This window comes from Lolium perenne, chromosome 4 (genome assembly GCF_019359855.2).
Source record: "Lolium perenne isolate Kyuss_39 chromosome 4, Kyuss_2.0, whole genome shotgun sequence".
Lineage (NCBI taxonomy): Eukaryota > Viridiplantae > Streptophyta > Magnoliopsida > Poales > Poaceae > Lolium > Lolium perenne.
In genome coordinates, this window is record NC_067247.2 from 37,759,951 (window position 1) to 37,767,198 (window position 7,248).

At 44.7% G+C, this 7,248-nt stretch overlaps 1 long non-coding RNA gene across 1 annotated transcript; it reads right to left on the reverse strand.

Annotated features, from left to right (window-relative positions):
- Nucleotides 1-4,410: 4,410 nt before the first annotated feature.
- LOC127348308 (uncharacterized) lies at nt 4,411-6,853 on the reverse strand. Its single transcript, XR_007879729.2, has 4 exons — nt 6,593-6,853; nt 6,287-6,495; nt 6,050-6,161; nt 4,411-5,655 (listed from the first exon to the last, which is right to left on the reverse strand). It is a non-coding gene; the product is annotated as an uncharacterized lncRNA (long non-coding RNA).
- Nucleotides 6,854-7,248: the final 395 nt, after the last annotated feature.

The window sequence follows — 7,248 nt, forward strand, 5'->3', positions numbered from 1 at the left end:
GGTTGACTTCGCGATAGCTCCCAAGTGAGGCCGAAGCCGTACTAGGAGGCCCACTAGTCAAGTTCTTAAGCATGGTAGACATCTCTGCCATTTGGCTTTGTAGCTCATCCTCCTTTTTCTTCTTCTCGGCATCATATGCCAAGAATCTAGATTTCATCTCTTTAACCGAAAGGTTAGAGTTTTCATCTAGACCCTCGAATAGTTTTTCCATCTCACTCTTAAGGCGGTGAAGCCCTTAATAAGAGTCCAGGCTCTGATACCAATTGAAAGTATAGAGATGGTAAACCTAGAGGGGGGTGAATAGGATTCTACAGATTTTAATTCTTTCTTTGCAATATTAGGCTTAGCGGAATATGAAGGTGAGCCTAATGCAAACTAGGTGAAGCAACCTATATGAAGATACAACTATCTCGAGCACGAAGGCTCTCTCAGGCAGTTTAAATCACAAGTAAGGAGTTCGGTTAGAGATAACCGATAGCACGCGGAGACGAGGATGTATTCCCGTGTTCCCTTGCTTTGCAACAAGGTACGTCACGTTTGGAGGGGTGGAGGTCCCACGAAGGATTCCCCACGCCACGAAGGCTCACCCTATTCTCCGGAGCCTATCCCACGAAGGAATAGCTCACTCACTTGTGGTAGACTTTGAGGTAGCCTCCAAACCTTCACAATCTTGCCCGGAGCAAATCCACAGCCCGGATGCTTCCGGACTCCTCTTGCCCACCTAGGGTTTCCAAGGAACCCTAGGAAGCAAGCTTCTCGATGAATACAAGGGGGAATGAGATTTGGCTTGGTAGAACAGTAGATCGGGTCCTCCTCTAGTGATTCCCCGGAGGGATTTGAGTTTGGGTGGAGGAGGAGGGAGATCGGAGGCTTTTGGTGTTTCTAATAATGGAGTAAGAGAGAGAGAGCTCAAGAACAGCTTGTAGTGTGTTGCCTAGCTGTTCAGAGGTAGGAGAAGGCCTATTTATAGTGTTCTTCGAAATATGGCCGTTGGTCACTTGCCACCTCAGCATTTTCCTCGACAAACCCGGTTGACCGGACCACAGACCGGACAGCCCGGTGGGGAGGCCGGTCGGACCGAACCGGCGACCGGATTCCCTTTGCGTCGTCCTGGAGCTCCTTCGGTTGGCGGCCGGTTGGCGCCCGGTTGGCGCCCGGTCGACCGGACCGAGCGCCGGACTCGCCGGTCTGTAGGCCGGCTGGCCGGTCGGCAACCAGATCTGCTGGCTCTTCGTTTGGAGCCCGGTTGGCGCCCGGTTGACCGGCCAGCACGCGGGACTGGCCGGTTGCTGGCCCGGTTGGACCGGGCTGCAGACCGGATTTCTCCTGTAGACCCCTTTTTGATTGTTGTTGAAGTGGGGGGTCTCCTTTAGCCTTCTTGTTCCTTTGATACACCATTTACGCCTCATTGCCTAATACCTGAGATTATCCTTATAAAACATATTAGGCCAAATACTTTAGCACGGTGTCATTGTTACCAAAATAATGGATAAGGGTAAAATACCCTTACATAAAGTCCTATTGTATCGGTCTCGTCTCAGATTCTTTACAGGGAAATTACTCTCGAAATGGGAAGGACCATATGTTGTTGAGGAGGTGTATCGTTCGGGAGCAATTAAAATTAGCTCTCTCCAAGGCAATGCCACACAAGTGGTGAATGGACAAAGACTCAAGCATTATATCTCAGGTGATTCTTACAATGTAGATGTTGATGTTATTCGAGTGGAAACACCGGAGGATTTCATCAAAGGTCAAATTGACAGTCCGCCAGAACTCGACTTTGAATAGGTAACAATACTGGTAATATAAAGTTCGCGATTTACTTTCCGAACAATATTTTTGCTGTTTTTGGAAAATATGAAAAATTACGAGATCGAAACGGAGTGGAGGAGACGCACGAGGGCGTGCCCCCATAGGCCGGCGCGGGCCCCAGCTAGGCCGCGCCGCCCTATGAGCTGGCCGCCTCGTCGCCTCTTTCCGACTCTGGTTCGACCTGGTACTTTCCTTATTACATACAAATTCCTGCTATATAATCCCCCGGACCCCTGGAGGTCCGTATATCGTTTTCTCGACGTGTTTTATTTTGAGCTGTTTCTGCCAGGATTTGCTTCGGATCTAGAGCCATCATGTCTTCGTCGGAAACTCCGAAGGACAGCTCCTGCAAGGACGTTGACAACTTGTACATGGAGGAGCTGAGGATGCACCCCAAGGAGTTGCTGCTCGTTGATGGAGAACTGCAGATCAAGGATGTCCAGGGTCCTAAAGGAGAAGGAAGCTTGGAAGACAGGATGGAGGAGCTAGAACAAGAGGTCTTCAAATACAAGAAGATGACTGAGCGTGAGGTGGACATCTTCCACAAGATTGTGTCTGAACTTATTGATGCACACGAGAAGGAGACTGCAAAGCTATGGGGCGACATCCTCTCACTTCACGACACCACCAACAAACTCCAAGCTCAACTCTATGACGTTCAGAATCAGAACTGTGAGTATGAAAACAGGTTTAAACACATAAGCTATGCTGCTAGTTTCAGGATTCCCGAGACCAAGATGTCGTTTGTTGATGGAGAGCCTCTTCCTTGGAAGTCTGACGATGGGAATTCATCACCACCATCGCCGAAGGAGTAATTCATCATCGGTATTGGCATCCCCTTGGTTTGTTCCAAGCTTGGGGGAGTGCCGCGGTATCACATCATCACTACCTTTTACTTTTTACTGTCAAGTAGTATCATATCATGAGTAGGGAAGTTATCATATACTAGTTGAATGCCCGTGCGTTGCTACGGATTTTCAATCCCCTTTTCTATATAAATAATTTTAAATGTGTAGTATGTGACTATTTTTTATTTTAAAAGAAAATACTATCATCTTAAAGAGGGTAAAGATAGTTCCATTTTCAGTAATCAGGTAAAGCGGTAGACCAGCTTAATGGTGTTATTTTTTATTTATTTTCATGCTCTTGGTTTTTAGTTTTGCTAGCTGTGCCTCTTACGTGGAATAGGAAAAAAGAGATGAAATAAAAGTGCAATAACTTGGGCATCCAAGATCCAAATAAGATGGAACCAATGTTGTTGGAAATATAATTAAAAAAAACACTATCCAACACTACATTTAGTTTTAGACCTAACTCAATGAAAAACTGCGTTGAGTTTTCGGCGAGTGCCAAACTAAGCACAACTTAAGAATCATGGGGCACGGAAATAGAAATCTCTTTTAGTTTGAAGCTAAAATTATTACTCCCTTCGGTCCGGAAAAAGTGTCAGGTCCAGGAGTAGAATATCATTTTACAAATTAATCATTATATTACCTTAAAACTGACTAAAACTACCTCAAGATCTGAATCGGCAGCTCGCATGCTCAATCTCCAGCACGTCCAAGGGAGCAAGGGGGCGCAACCTGCCGGCTAGCGGCTGAATAGGTAGGCGAGGGGGCCCACGACCTGCTGCTCCGGGCGAGGGCGCCACCAGGTCCAGGGAATCCCTATCGGACTGAGATCAGGTGACATGCCTTAGGCATGTCACGCATGAACAGTGCGGTGACATGCACCGTAGGCCGTAGGATTGAAAATGAACACACACGATCAAACACTGTAGCGCGCGACTGTAGATGGTCCTGTAGCACATGAACTGTAGCAATATCCTGTACCAAATGTCCTATAGCAAATGTGTAGCAGTGATATCCTGCCATCTAATCTAGATCCGACGGTGAGAAAAGGGGTGCATGTCACCGTACTGTTCATGCGTGACATGCCTAGGCACAGGGGGGAGGGGGGCTGCTGCTCCACACGAGGGCGCCGCCGGGTCCGGGGAGTCTCTGCCGGAGAGCGACTGAACATGGAGGTGAGGGTACGGCCGCTCCGAGCGGTTGACGAGCCTCGATCTCGGCCCTATGTGAGGATGGAGGCTTTTATTCGCGCCTCGCGGTGGATGGCTTGAGGAAGAGGAACTCCGACCGGTGTTGTGGGATCTCCGGCTAGTGCCGGCGAGGTCGCCTCCCCCACGGACTGCAGAACGAGGTGCGGGGATGTGCAAGTGCGGATGCGTGGTCGAGAGTGAAATGCATCAGCAGTCCCAGAAGTCATCGGTGATGTCTAAGATGCTCCTAGAACTCTGAAAATGTACCACCGCAATCCTGAAAGTTGTTCCTGATGTCTACATACGGTCCTCAATACGCGTAGCAATGATGTTGCAGCACGGACCAACGATAGCGCACCAGGGCGGCATGCAGGATGTCTTGGCATGTGTGTTTATGCGCCAATCTGTAACTTCTATGATTGATAAAATAAAGTTAGTTATATTTTCGAATGCGGCCTGTTAGTCAGTGGCTCCTAGGACATCTGGTGCACCGTCGTGGGTCTGCTACACTGCCATGTCACCGTTATACGTATCAAGGACCGTATATGGACATCCATAACAACTTTCAGAACTATATTGGTACACTTTCTAAGTTTAGGGACAGTTTCAGACATCGCCTGTGACTTCCAGGACTGTTGGTGCATTTCACTCCGCGGTAGACGCGCGAGTGGGCAAAGAAAGGTACTCTTCCTTTGTATTATCTTGAACTTGTTTTCATAGTACATAACCTCAAACATGTCGACTAAACCCCAAATCAGTGACACTACCAATCTTCATAGTGCATAACATGAAATATGTTGACTAAATCTGGATAGAGCTGGCACTGTACATCATCCACTTGGCGCGCCCCATCCCCTCGAAAGGCTTGCTGATTACAATACCAAACAGATGGTTACAATCTTTAACCAGATACCATGTGTAATACAAAATGAGAATATAAATTTCTAGCCTATTATCCTAAGAAGCACATCAATCATCTTGGTTGTTCTATGTCATCAGTCATAACCGAGTCCATGAAAATTATTTGTATCAAGCACAACAATACAGGCAAACAAAAACAACATGCATGCTATTCAGTAGTATTATCTCAAAAAGGTTAGTGTAGATAAGCTTATGTTAGGGACGTCCAAACCTTCAAATTTCTATCGGTCGGTTGGGAGAGATACACATAATGAAGTACCTGACTGGCCGACTCCACATTCATGCATTCAAATTGGTAAAGACGGTTGAATGTAGCCCAACATATGAACTAAAGACACAAATTACATAATGTATGTTTTTAATTTTAGACACTATTGGTGAAGAGAATGTGAGGAAACAAGAAACTAACAACACCAAATCCTTGACCAGAAGAATATCCTCGTCTTAAATCTATATAGTAATTGTGGACCACCAAGAATATTGATTTGAAAAGGACATGATTTTTATTTTATCAGATCTAGTAATGAAGCTGACACACTGCATAGCAGAAGAGTAACAAGATAGCGACTTGCAAAAGAATTAAATTACTGCAAACATCAAGAGTTTTCCTCATATATCCAAAGTGTAGTTAATTTCTAACAAAAGAATGTAGGAAGTGAGCAATATGGAAAATATTTTTCTATTCATCGCCTTGCCTGAGTGGTTGGACATCAGTGCCTCCTACCGTTTCACACTACGTTTCTCCGCGAGTTGCCGGCACAGGAAGGACGACAATATCGCAACAGATGTGTCACAGCCTCCACCTTTCTGTAGCCCCTCTCATGTGGCTGGTCTTGTATTAAGCCCCTTAGTTTCTCAATTTAGACTTGGTTGATTGTTTCCTAGTGAGGATATAAAATGCATTCAGATTAAACTTAAACTGATAGGAGATATACTGAATCTCTACATTATAGAAATATAGATCTCAGTTGCTGATAAATCTGTACATAAATAAGTAATGAAGAACATATTGCAATTGAATATAACTACATCAGTACAATAGCCTAGATTATCAGTACAACTTGGTTTTCTACTCTTTTTTTTTGATATTATTAATATTTGGACCCTAGGCAGGAGAGCATCAGCAAAGAAATATAAATTTAGTTTTTCTTAACACTCAGTGCAGGTACAGGAAATGAACTATGTTGAAGACAGTGTAGAATTGTAGATAGATATTGCTTGACCCTTGTTCTAAATATAATCCTTAAAAAAAAGGTACACAAAAAACTGAGGCACCTGGAACTTCGCTGGGACAAATCAACGACCAATGCTCCTTACTTTGAACCATTTCCATGAATAAATAAGGAACTCAGAGAGTGTAGAAAAGATTGCCGACACGATTCTCCTCCTGTAAAATTGCATATAATGAGACTGAGATGGGATAGTATAAGATAATAGCACGACTATGGACAGAGGTGCGACCAATTTTGGGGAAATTAAAATTGTTTGGATCCTAGGATTTTGAAAACTCACATAGCACCACGGCTTGCATGGTGAGGCTCCTGTGAGAGGCAGCGTGGTCCTCCTCGGCGAGGAACATTTACCTGTCCTTGAGGTCAACATAGGCACATCCCCTCGATCGCTTGAAGACCAGAAGCTCCTCCACGAGCTGAGCAGAGACAGTGAAGCAACATAGTGTGGGGGGGTCGAGGCACCGACATATATAGCTTCCGTCTGTGAGTCTGTACATACCAAAGATGTTAAACTTTATTATTCCAATAACAAATTGGGGCAGTAGAAATAGTTAGGCTATTTTTTCCTATGCAGAGCAGTACGTACCACATAATCTTGCCACATCTCCCATTCTTGATGAGCCTTCATGTTACTTCTGATTGGACACCATTATCTCTCTTCACACAAGTCATCACAGGGATTGATTTAACGACAACCCATGCAGTATACATAAATACATAATCAATAAGACATCATCATGTTCTCTGTGCACATATTCTCTGTCACTTCCACCTTGGGTCCATCATACAGACAAAAATGACCATGGACATTGCATGGAGAAGCAAGTGAAAAAAATAAGAGAAAACTCAGAACACACATCAGTTGTTAGGACCAAACCTCTTAATAGCTTTCAGTGAGGGACTTGAGACAACAGTGGAAGCTGCAAGAAAGTATTTGCAAATTAGCAATCTAGTAGTAAGAAAAGAAATAGCATAATAACCATGATAGGAGCACTGTATTTACCTCATGTTGAGGTAGTACCAACTGAAGTATCTAAAAAAATACCTAAAGGATTGCTGATCGAAGGAGGCAGGCTTTTGGCCATCAGGGTGAAGGGTAGAAAAAGGACGGTGAACTGTATGCGATTTCACATTGAAACTGAACTGAAACATTGAGCATACACTGGAACCATTAAGAGTACAGGAAAGTTTGCAGTTGATTAGCGTGCAAACATGATCTTGAAAAAGAGATACGCCCCTACA